This window comes from Aquarana catesbeiana, linkage group LG13, assembly GCF_042186555.1.
Source record: "Aquarana catesbeiana isolate 2022-GZ linkage group LG13, ASM4218655v1, whole genome shotgun sequence".
Classification (NCBI taxonomy): domain Eukaryota; kingdom Metazoa; phylum Chordata; class Amphibia; order Anura; family Ranidae; genus Aquarana; species Aquarana catesbeiana.
The window spans coordinates 124,727,329-124,748,381 of NC_133336.1; the positions used below are offsets into that span (position 1 = coordinate 124,727,329).

Here is a 21,053-nt window from a genome sequence, read left to right on the forward strand (position 1 = left end):
GATTGTTCCAGGTAGCCATTTGATTGTATTTGGGAATCTGGACAGAAGCAAAATGCAACACACTTTCTTGAAGTTTTGCTTCTGGTTCAGCTATGGGTTAAGTGTTCTAAGAATGCAAGTTCTTTTTTATAGGATGAACGTGTTTGCTATTTATGACCTAACTATACAACAGCAATCATGTTTTATAAAGTGTATTAATCAAAAAGAATTTTGTGACAGTTGTAATTAATGTAATTGGATGTCATCCCTATTTCAGTATGAGTAGCTTGGCTTACAGGCAAAGGATGCAACAAAGGAAAGTGTTCCTAGTCATTGCATGCAGAGTCTAATAAGTTTAGTAACACTACAAGTGTAACATTTAGTAAGGCTAACAAATTCAGTTTGTTCAGGCTGAGCTGCGTTTACCTGCAGCTGCTGATATTTTTGGTAATATTCAGAGGCCTTTCCACTGAGTGAACACAAGTAAACTAGTTTTGGAAGACCAAGGAGCATTATTTAGCATTTACAATGTTTAATAATTGCAAGTAGAGCTCTAGTCAGACAAGTCAAAATACAGTTGATTTTTTTTTTGTGGTGCATTGTGATGGTGAAATTTCTCCAATGGATTTAGTTCATATATAGTTTGTGTGTGTGTGTGTGTGTGTGTGTGTGTGTAGATCTATCTATCTATCTATCTATCTATCTATCTATCTATCTATCTATCTATCTATCTATCTATCTATCTATCTATCTATCTATCTATCTATCTATCTATCTATCTCACAATAGTGAGTACACCCCTCACATTTTTGTAAATATTTTATTCTATCTTTTCATGTGACAACACTGAAGAAATGACACTTTTGCTACAATGAAAAGTAGTGAGTGTACAGCTTGTATTACAGTGTAAATTTGCTGTCCCTCAAAATAACTCAACATACAGCCATTAATGTCTAAACCGCTGGCAACAAAAGTGAGTACACCCCTAAGTGAAAATGTCCAAATTGGGCCCAAAGTGTCAATATTTTGTGTGACCACCATTATTTTCCTGCACTGCTTTAACCATTTTCGGCTCTTCCACTCCTCCATGACAACATTATGGAGCTGGTAGATGTTGGAAACCTTGCACTCCTCCACCATCCATTTTAGGATGCCCCACAGATGCTCAATAGGGTTTAGGTTTGGAGACATGCTTGGCCAGTCCATCACCTTTACCCTCAGCTTCTTTAGCAAGGCAATGGTTGTCTTGGAGGTGTGTTTGGGGTCGTTATCATGTTGTAATGCTGCCCTGCGGCCCAGTCTCCAAAGGTAGGGGATAATTCTCTGCTTCATTATGTCACAGTACATGTTAGCAATTAGGGTTCCCTTAATGAACAGTAGCTCCCCAGTGCCGGCAGCACTCATGCAGCCCCAGATCATGACATTCCCACCACCATGCTTTTTTTTAATCAGAAAAGAAAATTTATTTTTGTCTTTCACATTACATAATATATGGCAGTTGATGTACTACAATATCATGGCAATATGGAACATACATCTTCAACAACACATCATCAGATACTACCGGATATCAATGTCTTTAAGAGTGCGTTTTACTATTACATTGTCATAGCCATATAAAGAGAGCAGAGAGAAGAGTATAGAAGGGTAGGAACAAAAATAAAGAAAAACAATCAAACAAAATAAAACTTTTCTCGTTTCTCTTTTTTTTTTTTTCTACCTTTTTCTTACTCAAGCTTCCCCAATTCCCTTAGGGTATGGGGTAACAAAACATCATAAAAGTTGCCTCAGCCCACCATGGCATGTTGCTTTCCCTGGAATCACACATTTTCTTTTTGCCAAGTATTTGGCTACCTCATTGCCAATGCAGTTAAAATCTTACATTTGTAATAGCCTATCTTTAATCAGCTGATGTGGTGCTAAACCCGGAGCATCTAGCCAAGCCTGCCATAATGAGTAGAACTTGCGTGGAACTTTTCTGTGTTGGTATGTTAGTTTCTCCCTGATTAGTAATTTGTTAACCTGTTAGACCCATTGTTTCCTAGTGGGTACTCTGGGAGTGATCCATAGTTGAGCAATGAGTTTACGTGCAATGTATAATAGTCGAAGGACCGCTGTATGTGCCGAAGGGGTTAGAGCCTCCTCATCCAATGCTCCTAATAAACACACCACTGGCTCTCGTGGAATATTGAACATATAAACCTGTGATATTATGTCTAGAACTTCCTTCCAGTACCGAAAAAGTTTGGGGCATCTCCATATCATATGGATTAGGTCCCTGTGGGCACCCTCACATTTCGGACATAATGGAGTCTCTCTAATCCCCCATTTGTGCAACCTGACCGGAGTCCTGTAAACCCTGTGCAGTAAATATAGATGCGATAACTTTTGGGATGCGGACACTGAGACTAAGGGTGCAGAGGATAGACACAGGTTCCATGTCTCCCCGTCTATGTTCCCTATATCCTCCTCCCAGCCTCGCCAACAAGGAAGACCAGATGGGTCCTGCATGGCATTGAGAAGTATGTTATATGCTCTGGAAATCATTCCTTTCTTATTGTCTTCCAAGAAGATCCCCTGTATCAGTGTGTGATCAGTCAGATGTAATGGAGTACGTTGCGATTGCGTTTGTAACGCGTGTCGCAACTGCAAATATTTGAAGAAATTAGTTCGTGGAATATTAAATTCCATCTGCATTTCCATAAAGGATTTAAGATTTGGTCCATTATACAGTTGAGACAGGTATCGGATTCCTAACAATTCCCAGTTTCTAAATCCTTTTAACTTTAATAACTCTTTATAGTTGGTGTTGTGCCATATTGGTGTATGTGCTATGAAACCTCTGATCCCCACTATTTTTTTCGTGTGAGCCCACAATGTTTTAAGCATTCTCACTGTAGGGGCTTCAGGGTCAAGATGCATGTAGCCCGCCTCCAGGCACTCCAGAGCCATCACACTCTCATCTTGTACAGCTAGCAGTCTGCGGATAGGGTCCGCTAGATCTGTCACCCCCCAGCCCCCCAGTTGCTGGAGCTGGGATGCTAGGTAATAGGCCCTAGAGTGAGGAACTGCCAACCCGCCCTCATCCTTTCTATACTGTCTTTAAGCTAATCCTTGCTGTCTTTTTGCTCCAAATCAGTTCCCTGAATTGGGAGTCTATCCTGTCAAACCACTTTCTAGGGATCCAAACCGGGGAGTTGTTAAATATATACAAGAGCTGCGGTGCCCATACCATTTTTATCAAATTAATTCTTCCTACCACTGAGAGTGGCAGTTTGCACCAGGACGTGCATTTTTCACGGAATTTACTAAGTAAAGGAACTAGGTTGAGGTTTATATATTGGGATGGGTTTGGGGATATCTGTATACCTAAGTAACGAAAGGCTGGTACTATTTGTATCATCTCAGCTCCCTGTGGTAATGGTTCAGTTATGGGATCTACCGGCATCAATACTGACTTATTCCAGTTAATGAAAAAGCCTGACAGGTTTCCGAATTCTTTAATGAGGGACATAACATGCTTTAATGTATCCTGTGTGTCTCCCAAGTACAGTAAAGTGTCATCCGCATACATGGAGACGACATCTGTGCCCGTATTTCGTTTGAATCCTGTTATGTTTGGGTCCCCCCTTATCTTTGCTGCCAGAGGTTCCAGGGCCAAGGCAAACAGCAGGGGCGACAAAGGGCACCCCTGCCTAGTGCCTCGAAACAAGGAAAATGGTTCTGACAGTTCTCCATTAATTCTAATCCTAGCTGAGGGCGCTGCATATAACAGTTGAACCCATTTAATAAATGTTGCCCCCAAGCCCATATGTTCAAGTACCTTCCACAGGTAAGGCCACTCGACGCTGTCGAAGGCCTTAGCTGCGTCCAACGAAAATATTGCTCTATTGCCAGGGTTATCCACAGGAATCTGTAGGTTCAGAAAGAGCCTCCTAATATTTTTGGCCGTGGATCTGGTTGGAATGAATCCTGATTGATCCCTATGCACTAGTTTGTGTACAACCTTGGCTAGTCTGGTTGCCAATATCCTAGCCAACAGCTTTACATCCGCTGTAAGCAAGGATATAGGTCTGTATGAGTCTGGTGATGTTGCATTCTTGTCTGGTTTCAACAGTACGATAATAATCGCTTCATTCATGGAATCAGGAAGTTTACCTTCCCTTAATCCTTCATTGTATACTTTTAATAATTCAGGGAGCAATGTATCTGCATATCGCTTATATACCTCGGATGGGAGACCATCTATTCCTGGAGATTTATTGTTATGCGACTGTGCTAGAGCGATAGACAATTCTTCCTCAGTCAGTTGCGCATTAAGCATATTAACATCCGAGGCTGACAAGCGAGGCAGCTCACACTGTTCTAAAAAATCATCTATCTGTTCTCCTGTGGGTTGTACCTGAGAGGTGTAGAGGGAGGCATAAAATGACTTAAAAATTTGTAGTATGTTTGCGGTCTGGTATTGAGGGGATCCCTGCTCGTCACAAATGGCCGAAATCAGGGAGGAGGGCCGCTGCGCACGCGCCATCACAGCTAGCATGTGCCCAGTTGCCTCACCCTCCTCAAAATGGCTCTGTTGTAGGAAAAAACTTTTGTTTTCGGCCAGTTGTTACGCCCGTTGTGTGGACATGGACTGAGCTCCCAACCACGCTCTTTTTGTATCTTCATTAGGGTCAGCTATAAATCTATCCTCAGTCTCAGTGACCTTTTCTCTTACCAGTGTTTCCCATGCCTTAGTGTCTGTTTTAATGCGATTTATTATTCTGATAAATTGGCCACGTAAATATGCTTTTGCTGCATCCCATACTATACTGCGCGTAGTACTACCCAGGTTGTCCTTAAAAAAAAGTTGTAATGAGACCCGTATGGGGTCCTGTTCTGGGAACAGTGAAAGCCAGAAAGGGTTTAACTTCCACCCTGTCCTTTTCTCTGTGCCGGGGAGTAGAATAGTCACCCAAAATGAGGAGTGATCTGAAATATGTCTGTCACAATAATCTGACTCTGCTACCAATGGCAGCATTGCGAGATTGCCGAGACCCAGATCTATTCTGGACAGTCCCCCATGTGATGCTGAGTGGCATGAGAATTTTTTGGCGTGTGGGTGACCTTGCCGCCATATGTCTGTCAGTCCAAGTTCCCCAAGTAACCTGGCAAAGGGTGTATACCCCCCACCTCCCAGCGGTATATTAGTGGGGGCTGGGAGCTTGTCCCATTGATACCTTAAGTAATTGTTGAAGTCTCCTAATGCTAGGAGCGGAGTATCAGGGAATTGAGCCATAAACCCTGCCAGACACCTGAGGACCCCTGCCGAAAACGGCGGCGGTATATATATTCCTGCTATAATACATGAAAATCCAAATATTTTACACAATAAGAACACATATCTCCCTCCTGGGTCTATAATTTTCCGTATGCATTTAAACTCTACATCCTGGTGAATCAGAATGCTGACTCCTCTGGAGTATGCTGTATAAGTCGAGTGAAATTGAATATTATATATACGAGGACTGAAACTGTGTGCCGGATCTGGAGAAAAATGCGTTTCCTGTAGGCACACAATTCCAGCCCCCACAAATTTAAGGTGTCTAAGAACCGCTACATTTTTTATTGGGTTGCTTAGTCCTCGAATGTTCCAGGACATAAATTTAAATTTAAATTTAACTGCCATAAGCAAGTCTATCCATCAATAAGAATAATAACCACACATTTGCCGTACAATCCCCCTCCAACATTCGTGTTAACTCAGTATATGGACATAAAGAGGCTGTATTTGCTAAACCAATTTTACCATGTGTACATGTGAACATGCACAGGGTAACCTTACAGTTCGTGATGGGGTTGGTCCTTCGTGTATTTCCTGGTGGGCTAAAGCAACATCCGATGGTATAACGTAAGTCTTGTAAGAAGCAAAAATAAACTGTTAAAGCCAACATGGCTCCTGGCCAAACAGGCCTCTGAATGTATAGTCTCCATAGCTTAGCATTGGATGGGGGAGGGCAGTGGAAACTCCCGTTAAGATAATGGAGGGGGTTTCACCTCTGCATACTACGTGGGATGTACCGCGTAATTATGTTTCTAGTGTTCTCCTTTTTCAACCCGCCTTGACTAGGGGTAACGGAACAGAAAGAAAAAAAAAAAAAGGGGGAGAAAAATTTTTTTAAAAATAAAAAAGGATTCCCCCCCCCCCCCCCCCCGAAATTGCAGCCATTCCAAAGGGATCAACGTACCCTGAACCTGTGGTCAGTGCACCCTGAAGAAAAGTCAATGAAAAATGATGAATCTCTCAGCTGACATCAGAAAAGTCATTATATGTTCAGACTGGTGCTTGAAGTTGCGATTTGGCTGCCCTAATTGCACGTTCCTCTCGGTCCAGCCACTGTGCAGCCATGTCCGGACGATCAAAGAAGTGTGTTGCTCCCAGGGCTGTTTCCCTGAGGCGCGCAGGATATAGCATTGCATACTGTACACTTAGTTCCCGGAGCCTCCTTTTCACCTCAATAAATTTAGCACGATGTTTTTGCAGCTCTGCAGAGAAATCTGGAAACAGAGAAATCTTGGAGTTGTCGATAGCCAGACTGCCACTCATGGTTCTAGCCTTAGACAGGATAGCGTCTCTATCTTTGTAGTTAAGTAACTTGAAAAGAAATGGACGTGGGTGATTACCCGGTGGCAGGGGACGTGCTGGCACCCTATGCGCCCTTTCTACAGCAAAAAGTGGGGAGAAGGCCTCTTTGCCAAAAGTATTTATTAGCCATTGCTCAATGAATGAGACAGGATCCTTGCCCTCAGCCCGCTCAGGAATACCTATAGCACGCACATTATTACGTCTCATGCGATTTTCTAGGTCATCTAAACGTGCTGCATGCTGGTCTGTGAAATGACAATTGTATTGTAGATCTCTTTGCATGGGGGTCATTTCATCTTCTATTGTGCTTATTCTACCCTCTGTGGCGGAGGTACGCTCCCTCAGCTTTTGCATATCATGGCGCACAAACGATATTTCAGCTTTCACCCCCTTAAGTTCATCGGCCATAGCAGTAATGGACATATTACCTGATGTCACTGCTGACAATATATCCCTTAAAGTGGGCTCTGCCTCATCTGTAACAGGAGATGCATTCTGCCGCCCTGTGAACACATCCCTGGGGGTACTCACTGTGTCCCAGGCCTGAGACAATCCATCGACATCTTCCAGTGGGGCTGTGTCATCTGTTTCAGACTGGCCTCCCACAGCTTCTCCCTGTGCAGATGAGGATGTCTGAGGGTCTTTGGGTAATTTACCTCCATATAGAAGTTTCTGTGCGGCCTCTTTATATTTCTCTTTGGATGATCTCTGTGTCCAGGTGCCATCTTGGCTGAGTTCTTCCATGAGGCTTCTGGCTTCTTTATTTTTCCTTGTCATGGCAGGATTCGTGCAGATAAAGCAGCGGTACGGGTCGCGATCGTATCCTGATCGGTTCCGATCCACAGGGGGTCCGAGATGGACCTGTAATAATGTTCTGTAGGATGTTTTGTCCGGATTCTCGGCGGAGCAGGAGAGAGATGCGACCGTCTACATCTGCCGCTAAGCCACGCCCCCTCCCACCACCATGCTTGACTGTAAGCAAGACACACTTGTCTTTGTACTCCTCACTTGGTTCCCACCACACACACTTGACACCATCTGAACTTAATAAGTTTTTGTTGGTCTCATCAGACCACAGGACATGGTTTCAGTAAACCATGTGCTTAGTCTGCTCAACTTCAGCAAGCTGTTTGCGGGCTTTCTTGTGCATCATCTTTAGAAGAGGCTTTCTTCTGGGACGACAGCCATGCAGACCAATTTGATGCAGTGTGCGGCATATGGCCTGAACACTGACAGGCTGACCCCTCCACCTCTTCAACCTCTGCAGCAATGCTGGCAGCACTCATACGTCTATTACCCAAAGACAACCTCTGGATATGACGCTGAGCATGTGCACTCAACCTCTTTGGTTGACCATGGCGAGGCCTGTTCTGAGTGGAACCTGTCCTGTTAAACCGCTGTATAGTCTTAGCCACCATGCTGCAGCTCAGATTCAGGATTTTGGCAATCTTATGTAGAGCAACAATTCTTTTTTTCAGATCCTCGTAGAGTTTTTTGCCATGAGGTGCAATGTTGAACTTCAAGTGACCAGTTTGAGAGCAATAACACTAAATTTACCACACCTGCTCCCTATTTACACTTGAGACCTTGTAACACTAACGAGTCACATGACCCTGGGGAGGGAAAATGGCTAATTGGGTCCAATTTGGACATTTTCACTTAGGGGTGTACTCACATTTGTTGCCGGCAGTTTAGACATTAATGGCTGTGTTGAATTATTTTGAGGGGACAGCAAATTTACACTGGTATACAAGCTGTACACTCACTACTTTATATTGTAGCAAAGTGTTTTTCTTCAGTGTTGTCACATGAAAAGATATAATAAAATATTTACAAAAATATGAGGGGTGTACTCCCTTTTGTGAGATACTGTATACAGTGCCTTGAAAAAGTATTCATACCCCTTGAAATTTTCCACATTTTGTTGTTACAACCAAAAACGTAAATGTATTTTATTGGGGTTTTATGTGATAAACCAACACAAAGTGGCACATAATTGTGGATTGGAAGGAAATGATAAATGGTTTTAATTTTTTTTTTTTTTTTTTTTACAAATATCTGAAAAGTTTGGCATGCATTTATATTCATTTATATTCAGCCCCCTTTTACACTGATGCCCCTAACTAAAATCTATTGGAACCAATTGCCTTCAGAAGTCACCTAATTAGTAAATAGAGTCCACCTGTGTGTAATTTAATCTTAGTATAAATACAGCTGTTCTGTGAAGCCCTCAGAGGTTTGTTAGAGAACCTTAGTGAACAAACGGCATCATGAAGGTCACGGAACACACCAAACAGGTCAAGGATAAAGTTTTGGAGAAGTTTAAAACAGGGTTCGGTTATAAAAAAATATCCCAAGCTTTGAACATCTCACTGAGCACTGTTCAATCCAAAAATGGAAAGAGTATGGCACAACTGCAAACCTACCAAGACATGGCTGTCCACCTAAACTGACAGGCCGTTCAAGGAGAGCATTGATCAGAGGAGCAGCCAAGAGGTCCATGGTAACTCTGGATGAGGTGAAGAGATCCACAGCTCAGGTGGGAGAATCTGTCCACTGGACAACTATTAGTCGTGCACTCCACAAATCTGGCCTTTATGGAAAAGTGGCGAGAAGAAAGCCATTGTTGAAAGAAAGCCATAAGAAGTCCCGTTTTGCAGTTTAGGAGAAGCCATGTGGGGGACACAGCAAACATGGAAAAAAGTGCTCTGGTCAGATGAAACCAAAATTGAACTTTTTTGCCTAAAAGAAAAACGCTATGTGTGGCAGAAAACTAACATTACACATCATCCTGAACAGACCATCCCCACTGTGAAACATGGTGGTGGTAGCATCATGTTGTGGGGATGCTTTTCTTCAGCAGGAACAGGGAAGCTGGTCAGAGTTGATGGGAAGATGGAAGGAGCCAAATACAGGGCAATCTTGGAAGAAAACCTAATACATAGAAGAAAACCTGTTAGTCTACAAAATACTTGACTGGGGTGGAGGTTCACCTTCCAGCAGGATAATGACCCTAAACATACAGCCAGAGCTACAATGGAATGGTTTAGATCAAAGCATATCCATGTGTTCGAATGGCCCAGTCAAAGTCCAGACCTAAATCCAATTGAGAATCTGTGGCAAGACTTAAAAATTGCTGTCCATGGACTATTTTGCAAAGAAGAATGGGCAAAAATGTGACACTCTAGATGTGCAAAGCTGGTAGAGACATACCCAAAAAGACTTGCAGCTGTAATTGCACCGAAAGGTGGTTCTACAAAGTATTGACTCAGGGGGCTTGAATACAAATGCACGCCACACTTTTCACATATTTATTTGTAAATTTGCAAACCGTTATCTATTTCTTTCCACTTCACAATTATATGTCACTTTGTGTTGGTCTATCACATAAAATCCCCAAAAAATACATTTACGTTTTTGGTTGTAACATGACAAAATGTGGACAATTTGAAGGGGTATGAATACCTCTTCAAGGCACTGTGTGAATATATAGATATCTCTCTCTCTCTCTCTCTCTCTCTCTCTCTCTCTCTCTCTCTCTCTCTCTCTCTCTCTCTCTCTCTCTCGATAGAGATGGATATATATATATATATATATATATATATATAGCTAGATAGAGATATATATCTAAATATAGATATATATATCTCTATCTATTACCAAAAAACAAAAATGTTATATATTGCAGCTTGCCAGTTCTTGAATAGGGTTGGCTGCATTCGTTTTCATATTTCAGGCTTTTTTTCCCCTTTTTTTTCATTTATCCTGCAAAAAACAAACTTTTTGTCCCTTTGTGGCTACTCTCACTCCTCCCCTGTATCTATGGAAGGAGCCACGGTTGGCATCCAGGCTGGACTTCAAACATGTCTGCCTTGGTTTATCTCTATAGCATGGTGGGTTGACGGGACTAGTACTTTACACAAGGATGATAGTAATGTTTGTACAGTTTTCTGAAAATGTTTTTAGCTCGGGGAAAAGGGAAAAAAAACAAAAAAAAGAAATGCAGCCCGACATCTTAGGAATGGTCATACGATGTAATATATTTTTTGCATTTGAGCTTGGATATGCTTTAAGTATTGATATAGTCTTGCATCTATGAAGAGAGAAGATAAAACGTAAAAAAAAAGTTCCTGCTACATTTGGTCAGCGATTAAGAAAAAGAAAACAAATCATGAAAATCTAGGACTGTCAGTGGAAATTTAGGACAGTAACAATGCATTCACCACATAAAGAAAATTAGCATGTGTGACTTTTCTGGGACAGGATAAAGATATGCATGCTTCATGTCTTGCTTGCTCTTTACCTGACATTGCTATTAGTCACAATAAAAATAATAGACGATGTTAATTAGAGGTCATGATTAACCATTTAGGGCAGTAACGCAGTATCTAGATCATCATAATGAAAATACAACTGGCTGATTTAGGTCACATTATATAAAGACTGTATAGGTAGACTTTGCGATCCTAGATCAGGCAGCTGTATAGCAATAATCTGTATAATGACTTGTACCTTTATTGCTGCTGTCTGCAGTAATTGATCAGAGTTCTGTCCGGTCTTATCTGTGAGAAGGTTTTCCCTAATAGAGTGTACAGTGTATACATTCCATGTGGGTTCTGACAACAATACATCTCCCTGGTTATTGCAGTTAAAGCATTACATAGTCTGACCTTCTCAAGGTCATCATTAAAGATGATAAAGTCGCTTCCTCTTTCCACATGTACTTTTCTGTTGCTATGGTGATGCATGGTCGTAAATGCTAAGCCAGTGCCATGTCTTTGTGCTGTTAAAACCTAGAAATAGACATTTGCATAAAATACTCCCTTTGTCAGTGTTCCTCGGTACTTATTAGAATTGCTAACACCAGATTTAAAGGGCATGTCCACCTTTGTGGCTGTTTGACTACCTCAGATTTATTATCTGTTTTTTCTAAACATACAATAACAGGGATGATATGTAGGGGAATAACCGCTAATGGACAGAGAGTCGGGTAATGTATAGGTAGTTGGGAGAGCTGAATTTGTTAGAGCTTCATGATATAAACAAGTGGAGCCCAACCAGACTCCCTCTGCCACCAATCCAATAGCAATGCCCCATAGGTATTGCTATTGGATGGGAGGTAGATGTTACTGGTAGGTAACTAAATTATTACTAGCCTGTGGTGCTTGTGCCCCTGCAGTGGTAGTCCAGGAGTGCCAGAACTACTCACTTTGGGGAAATGTCCTTTCATTTTAGTATGGCAGATTGGTCATATCACCCATTACACTCCTTTTTTTTTTTTTTTTTTTTGTTCACACCTGCCTCCTGAGCTGGGCTTTTTGGCCGGGACTGGAGGAATTTTTATACTAGCCAGAAGGCCAGCCACTGTATAGCACCTGTATCACTATTCCTTTTATCTCCATTCCCTTTTTTATGTTTGTGTGTTTTGCTTGGCTCTATGCTCTTTAACTCATTCCCGATTAGTAGGGTGTAGGTCTTCAGACTTGCGGGTATGTGGCCTTTTGGTTAGGTTCTCCCCCTCCTATAGGGTCTCCCTTTGGGGGAACACCACCCAGCACATAGGGGGACCTTGCTCTGGCAGGTCACCTACAGAATGGGCACCGTCTGCTTTCGGCCAGGTGGACCACAAATGCCCCAATCCCCATCAGGATTCTTGTGGCCCAGAGGGCCAGGGTCTAGGCACAGGACCAAGTGTACAACCTGTACACTTTTTTTGTGTGCTTATTTTTTTCCAACCTGGTGTTAAAAAAAACTATAGGCAATAAATAACTAAAGGCAAAACGTCTTCCTTCTTTTTATTTTTTTTATTTTTTTGGATAGAATGGAGAGGGATTAGAGCATCTGTCAGCATCTGTCAGTGTTTGTTTGTTTTTGTTTTTTTGCTGTCTGTGCCTGTTAGGGAGATTCACACTCTATCATCCAAAGTGGAAGTAAAAGAAAATCCCAAATTTTGAGTTATCCCCAAAACAGTAATAGAAGGAAAATTTTCCCATAGGGCTACTAGTTCTGGTGACAACCAGCGATCTCCTCACTTTTGAGGGATTTTCTCTCACTTCCATGTTTGCAATGGGACAGGAAGTTAAGTGAAGGGAAATGGGACGCAGATTGCAAAATAGATAAAAAACTGACAGGGGATATAACCTTCCCTTACAATATCAAAAATGAAAAAAAGTTTTGCCTATAGTTCTACTTCAATTAGAGCACCTCAACAAGGTTTCCTTCTGAGGTTGCTTGGGAATCCTTAAGCGGTGGACAATGGCAAAATTATCTCCTACCTACACTGACCACCAATAGAAGGAAATACTTCTATAGTAACTACTAATGTTAGGGAATACCACAATTGTTACTGTCTGCATTTCTTTTCTTATTACTAGGGATGCACCGATACCATTTTTTTACGAGTACCGATACTTTTTTTTTTAGTACTCGCCGATACCAATTACCGATACCTACCGCAACTGTTTTATTTTCACTTCAGCTGTCAGCAATGGTACAAAGCATTTGAAAAGTTAATTACAAATGAAATAAATAGTTTTAAAATGTTGCGCTTTTTCAAAGTGAAATGTGTAATTATATGTTAATATATATGTGTAAAAATATTCACTAACAAAGAAAACAAAAAAAAAGTTTAAGGGTTTATAAGGGGTTAAACAGAGGAACATTTGTTCATTCCTTTGATCTGCAGATGAAAAAACAGAAGGATTAAAAAAAAAACAATGTTTCTTTTTATTTTAGTGTTATTTAGTGTTTCAGCCTTGAGCAATGTTGTTAATAAACATTACCGGCTGCTTTTTTTTTTTTTTTGACAGCTCCAATTATTGGACTTCTTTAACACTTCAGCTGTCAACAGGGGAGACCCACTGACCACTCAAAGAACCAAGCCTGAAAGTATTGGTTTCAGGTATCGGTGCATATGCATGACTACCGATACTTGTGCAAATACTCGGTATCGGCATCGATATCGATACTAGTATCGGTGCAACCCTAGCTATTACTATTTTCTTCATTTCAAAATTACTACTAAAAATCATGTTGTACAGGGTATCAGAGTGTAAAACTTATCTGCCTAGAGTATGAAATATGCTAGGCATACCATATTATATATTTTTATACATAAAACGTTTTACAATTTAGTGATCATGGTAATGTATCATGGACTAAACATATAAATATTTTTTTGTAGGGGTTCCCCAAGACCTGAAAACATTTAAAGGGTTTCTCTGAGATAACAAGGTTGAAAAAGGCTGCATTAGAGGTTTGACACAAAAACAGAATGTATCCAAAATGATTGCAAAATGAAGAAGTGTAAACAATAAGTGTATTTAAACATTTTTATGGGAGTTTTTACCATTCCTTGCAGGAAAAAAAAGCAAAAAAAAAAAAAAGGGGGGGGGGGGGGTTTAAAAGAAATGGTAAGGTAGTAATATTTTTCCACATTGTGATAACCAAAAACCACTAAATGAACCTGTATTGAAATAATGACTGTGTACTGGACTTGCAAAGTCAAATGCGAAAAGGTGGTTACACAAGACTTAACACAAGATCTGCCACATAATCTCCTACTGATTCTTTTAGCTTCAGGGCATGTCCTTCAACTTTGCCTGATAGACAGGATCTGATGTCACTTGTCTAGCTCAGCACAGCATAATTACTGCAAACTTTTGCTAAACTTAAAGTGTATTTCCACTTTTGCAAATTGCATAACTTAAGCAAAATAGTTAACGTTTGCAGCATACTTTTTACTGGCTTAAAAAGGAAATCTAGGTATGGATATTTTTGGGATATTCCTGGGGCAGTAACCTCATTCTTTCTACCTTATTATCTTATATAGAAAAAGGCAGCGCTATTCCAACTACCCCGTTCTAATCCATATCGCCCACAAAATGATATTGATGTGCAAAGACAAATTATAAAGTGCTAATGCAAAAATGTAGCAAATATTTCATCAAAAGAATTGGGCAAACATAACACATATATCATAAATAAGTGCTGAAAATACAAGGTAAGGTGCCAAACATAATCATGGGGTAGGGAGAGGGAAGGGGGACAAGAGTGAGTGGGTACAAATGGTCTGAACAGTCCAGTACTGATCAGGTCCTGGCCATGCACCTGTAGGGTGTAATTGCTGTAACCAATTCAATAGCATATAACGATGGGGTGGGGGACGGGGAGGAGGGAGGGGGTCTACGGTATAGAGTTACCGGTGGGAAAAGATGGTTACCTTAGCAATTAATGGTCAGTACATGTGGAGGTAGTGTTAAAGGTAACAATTTATTAATAATAGTAAAACCACCTAGGTGAGGTAAATATAGATAAACAATTATTGCACTATGGGATACATAACACTTGTGCCAAACAATTTATTCACTTTTTTATTTTTAATACGTTATGTGTATTGCACTTTATAGAGTCCTTGTTGTTACTAATAATGAAGTCCCAACAACATCCAGATGAGGTGCAGTATATAAACATAATATATCTTCAAGATATATCACATTTTATATACAGCACATCAAGTGGATGTTGTTGGGGCTTCATTATTGGTACCAACACAGACTTTCTTCATTTTTTATTTTTAATAAGTAATGGTTATTGAACTTTAGCACTTTATAAATTGTTTGGCACGTTACCTTGTATTCTATGATATACAGTATCTCACAAAAGTGAGTACAGCCCTCACATTTTTGTAAATATTTTATTATATCTTTTCATGTGACAACACTGAAGAAATTACACTTGGCTACAATGTAAAGTAGTGAGTGTACAGCTTGTATAATGGTGTAAATTTGCTGTCCCCTCAAAATAACTCAACACACAGCCATTAATGTCTAAACTGCTGGCAACAAAAGTGAATACACCCCTAAGTGAAAATGTCCAAATTGGGCCCAATTAGCCATTTTCCTTCCCCGATGTCATGTGACTCGTTAGTGTTACAAGGTCTCAGGTGTGCATGGGGAGCAGGTGTGATAAATTTGGTGTTATCGCTCTCACTCTCTCATACTAGTCACTGGAAGTTCAACATGACATCTCATGGCAAAGAACTCTCTGAGGATCTGAAAAAAAGAATTGTTCTACATAAAAATGGCCTAGACTATAAGAAGATTGCCAAGACCCTGAAACTGAGCTGCAGCACGGTGGCCAAGACCATACAGCGGTTTAACAGGACAGGTTCCACTCAGAACAGGCCTCGCCATGGTCGACCAAAAACACTGAGTGCATGTGCTCAGCGTCATATCCAGAGGTGGTCTTTGGGTGATACATGCATGAGTGCTGCCAGCATTGCTGCAGAGGTTGAAGGGGTGGGGGGTCAGCCTATTAGTTTTCAGACCATATGCTGCACACTGCATCAAATTGGTCTGCATGACTGTCATCCCAGAAGGAAGCCTTCTCTAAAGATGATGCACAAGAAAGCCCGCAAACAGTTTGCTGAAGACAAGCAGACTAAGGACATGGATTACTGGAAGCATATCCTGTGGTCTGGTGAGACCAAAATAGACTTATTTGGTTCAGATGGTGTCAAGTGTGTGTGGCGGCAACCAGGTGAGGAGTACAAAGACAAGTGTGTCTTGCTTACAGTCAAGCATGGTGGTGGGAGTGTCGTGGCCTGGGGCTGCATGAGTGCTTCCGGCACTGGGGAGCTGCAGTTCATTGAGGGAACCATGATGTAATGTGACTGTGGCTATACTGAAGCAGAGCATTATCCCCTCCCTTCGGAGACTGGCCCGCAGGGCAGTATTCCAACATGAAAAGGACCCCAAACACACCCAAACACTCCAAGATGACCACTGCCTTGCTAAAGAAGCTGAGGGTAAAGATGATGGACTGGACAAGCATGTCTCCAGACCTAAACCCTATTGAGCATCTGTGGGGCATCCTCAAATGGAAGGTGGAAGAGCGCAAGGTCTCTAACATCCACCAGCTCCATGATGTCGTCATGGAGGAGTGGAAGAGGACTCCAGTGAAGCTCTGGTGAATGCCATGCCCAAGATGGTTAAGGCAGTGCTGGAAAATAATGGTGGCCACACAAAATATTGACACTTTCGGCCCAATTTGGACATTTTCACTTAGGGGTGTACTTACTTTTGTTGCCAGCGGTTTAGACATTAATGGCTGTGTGTTGTTATTTAGAGGGGACAGCAAATTTACACTGTTATACAAGCTGTACACTCACTACTTTACATTGTAGCAAAGTGTCATTTCTTCAGTGTTGTCACATGAAAAGATATAATAAAATATTTACAAAACTGGGAGGGCTGTACTCACTTTTGTGAGATACTGTATGTGTTATGCTTGCACAATTCTTTTGATGCAATATTTGCATTTTTTTTGCACTAGTACTTTATAGTTTGTCATTGCACACTAATCTAATTTTGTGTGGGGGGGTTATGGATTAGGAGGGGGTGGTTGGACTAGCGCTGCCTTTTGCTATATATGATTATGATTTGATGGCTTAACAAAATTAGAGGAGCGGATGTCTAGTTTAGTTTTACAGTTTTAGGTTTCTTGTGAGTGTTGTGGCGATGTTATACAAATTTGATTCTCTCTACCTTGTTCAATCAAAGAATACTGTGCAGTAATTGAGGGAATGCAATGCATCCTTTGAATGGCACCCATGCCCAGCGACCAAACTCCTGTAATCACAATGCAGCAGGGCAGCCATTGGTCACAGGACCTGGAAGCTAATGTGATTTCCAGCTTCTAGAAGAATCCGACAGATATTAGTATATGTAGTATATATAGTATATGCATACTTAGATTGATTCAAGCTCAATAGCCAATGCAACTATGTAAAATATCCATAGCTGGAATTCTTTAAAAATTCTACCTAGCTTTCTTTTTTCTATCCCAGTCTATACTGTGTTATCAGATCTCATTATCAGTTGTAAACTGATGTGCACACTGTGTGTCCTAACAAAGAGTTGGTACATTGTTTGTTAACACGTGCTAAAAAAATGTCCCTCGTTCTGTCCCCTTTTTGCATATTGCAAGTTATTTTAAACTATAGAAGCTGACTATAAAGTCCTATGTATAAATCTGTTCTGAAGGAACCACTAGAAATAAAAAAAATGTTTAATTATTTTAGGTATGCTGTGTGAAAGGGAATACAAAACAAACAAACTGTATAGTAGGGATTTTCTCAAAGTTGACTGTAAATTTTTAAATTTTCTAAATGGCAGAAGTTACATTCAAATACTTAAAATGCCTGCAAGTATCTTTTAGTATTCCCTGAAATCTGAGCATTGCAAAGACCTCCCTCTTCTTTCTAGAGCCTTCTGGAAGGTACTAGAAAGAGAGGAGGAAAAGAGAGGTGGAGCTGCCTGGGGTGTGTTAAGGAGCCCTGACCCAATACATAGTCAGCTCAGCTGGGGAGGCATTGTCTTGTGGAAGAACTGGAGAGGGAATTCTAGGCTCTCGGGCCTTTGAGGGAGCTCCCCAGTCTGGGGGAGGGGGGGGGGGCTGGGCCTGTGCTTGGGTGCAGGACTGAGCTTTTCAGGAAAGCGTTAAGGTTTTGCACAGGAGGAGCAAGAGGACAGCAGGAGCTAGTACTGCCGGGCAAGTCTTCAGGAGGGAACCACTGGTTGCAGCCAGGAGGGCTGATGAGTGACATGTGCAGTCAGGAGGACTGGGGAGGCACGCATGAGAGGACTGGGAGCATGCAGTCAGAGATGGGTGCAGAGCCAGTGGTGAGGACTGCAATGTCTTGAGCAGATGAGTCGGGCAGCTGCAGTCAGAAGGGCTGGCAGGGCCTGAATAGGGCTGACTGGGAGCAGTAGTCCACCAGTAGGACAGCTAGCACTAAGGACTTTTCACTTCTTGCTACACCATAGGGGCCCGTGGTCCCTGCCCGAAAAAGGCACTTGCTAAGGCCTGGCTGAGCCACTGTCAGGCCTAAACATGTACTAGCTGCTCCTGGGAGATAATTATACAGGAGGAAGGAAGAGGAATAGTCAGCAAGCAAGGAAAGTGCTGGAGGAGACTGGAGTAGTAACTTGTAAAGAGAAGTGTATATAGTTGTCCCAATTGATTGATACACAATCTGCCAATTGATTGATATACAATCTACCAATTGACTGATCTATTTGCTGGGCATCTCATAATTCCCTTACCCCATCCAAGTTAAATTCCCTAATAAAAATAACAAAAACAAGCACATGGACTGTTTTTTGCATTAGAGTGACTGACTGAGGAGTAAACACCAGGCTGGGCAGGGTGACAGGTGGGCCACATTACTTAGCAGCCTCCACGGGGATACTGCTATACATGCGCAAGTGCAGGAACATTTCCAGTGATTTGCCAGAAATGCACTCAACTCCTAAATTCCTGTTGTGGACTGACAACAGTTTTGTGTTAAACGACTCAAATCCTCCTACTCTTCCACTTCTTCATCAAAGACCCTAATTAGTCAAGGCAAGAACTTGGAGGGATAATTAGACTCATTGAGACAATGCAAGACAAAGGACCGCTCTGAATTGCTGACATGATCAACAGGTGTTTTTGCACTCATCCAACAGATAACATACACATTTAGGCCCCTTTCACACTTATACGACTTCAAAGTCACGCGATTTTACCGCAATTTCGCAGCGGCTATTTTGCAGCGAATTTGCCACGATTTTACCGCGATTTTGGGAGCAGTGCTACTTTGTACGACTTTGCCACAACTTTGGCATTAACAAATGAAAACATACAGGAGTTGGTATGAATCATGAGGGGGAACTCCGCGCAAAATTTTAAATATAATATAATTTAAAAAATGGGTGTGGGTTCCCCCCCAGGGGCATACCAGGCCCTTAGGTCTGGTATGGATCTTAAGGGGAACCCCCTATGCCGAAAAATCGGCGTGGGGTCCCCCCCAAAATCCATACCCGACTCTTATCCGAGCACGCAGCCCGGCCGGTCAGGAATGGGGGTGCCCTCAACATGGGGGGTGGGTGCTTTGGGGCATGGGGGGCACCCTGCGGGGCCCCCCACCCCAAAGCACCTTGTCCCCATGTTGAAGAGGACAAGGGCCTCTTCCCGGCAACCCTGGCCGTTGGTTGTCGGGGTCTGCGGGCGGGGGGCTTATCGGAATCCAGGAGCCCCCTTTAATAAGGGGGCCCCCAGATCCCAGCCCCCCACCCTTTGTGAATGAGTATGGGGTACATCGTACCCCTACCCATTCACCTAGGGAAAAAAGTGTCAATAAAAAAACACACTACACAGTTTTTTAAAGTAATTTATTAGACAGCTCCGGGGTCTTCTTCCGACTTTGGGGGTCTTCTTCCGACTTCGGGGGTCTCTCCGGCGTCTCCTCCCGGTGTCCTGATCTTCTGCCGGCTCCTCCGCTATCTTCTGCAGCTCTATTGTTAGCGGTGGCCCGGACTTCTGCCTTCTGCTTTCTTCTTATCTTCCAATGTTGACACGACGATCTCTCTGGCTGGAATGCTCTCTGAGCGCTCTGCAATGGACTTATATAGGCGGTGACCCCGCCCCCTTATGAGGTTACTGTCCTGGGGCATGCTGGGACTGTGCCGCCATAAGGGGGCGTGGTCACCTGGTGATGTTGACCACGCCCCCTTATGACGGCACAGTCCCAGCATGCCCCGGGACAGTGACCTCAAAAGGGGGTGGGGTCACCGCCTATATAAGTCCATTGCGGAACGCTCAGAGAGCATTCCAGCCGGAGAGAGCGTCGTGTCAACATTGGAAGAAAAGAAGAAGGCAGAAGGCAGAAGTCCGGGCCACCGATAGCAATAAAGCTGCAGAAGATAGCGGAGGAGCCGGCAGAAGATCAGGACACCGGGAGGAGATGCCAGAGAGACCCCCGAAGTTGGAAGAAGACCCCGGAGCTGTCTAATAAATTACTTTAAAAACCTGTGTAGTGTGTTTTTTTTATTGACACTTTTTTCCCTAGTTGAATGGGACCCCATACTCATTCACAAAGGGTGGGGGGCCGGGATCTGGGGGCCCCCTTATTAAAGGGGGCTCCCGGATTCCGATAAGCCCCCCGCCCGCATACCCCGACAACCAACGGCCAGGGTTGTCGGAAGAGGCCCTTGTCCTTATCAACATGGGGACAAGGCGCTTTGGGGTGGGGGGGCCCCACAGGGCGCCCCCCATGCCCCAAAGCACCCACCCCCCCATGTTGAGGGCATGCGGCCTGGTACGGTCCGGGGGGGGCGCTCGCTCGTCCCCACCCCCATTCCTGACCGGCCGGGCTGCGTGCTCGGATAAGGGTCTGGTATGGATTTTGGGGGGACCCCACGCCGATTTTTCGGTGTAGGGGCTTCCCCTTAAGATCCATACCAGACCTAAGGGCCTGGTATGCCCCTGGGGGGGGAACCCACGCCGTTTTTTTCATTTAAAACTTGGCGCGGTGTTCCCCTTCATGATTCATACCAGACAGCTGTCAGCACTGCCTGTTGCTCATCACGAAAGGAAAAAAAAGTTTTCCTTTCCCGATCAG

The 21,053-nt window shown here is 42.8% G+C and overlaps 1 protein-coding gene across 4 annotated transcripts in view; it reads left to right on the top strand.

The window, feature by feature from the left end:
- The window catches only part of PAK6 (p21 (RAC1) activated kinase 6), a 290,545-nt gene that overhangs the window by 202,094 nt on the left and 67,398 nt on the right, over window positions 1–21,053 (top strand). The window contains exon 2 of one of the 4 annotated variants that reach the window (XM_073609986.1): window positions 13,791–13,862. The exons of the other annotated variants lie outside the window; for them this stretch is intronic. The gene's annotated coding sequence lies outside the window, so the exon portion shown is untranslated. The remainder of the gene's footprint in view (window positions 1–13,790; window positions 13,863–21,053) is intronic. 4 annotated transcript variants of the gene reach the window in all.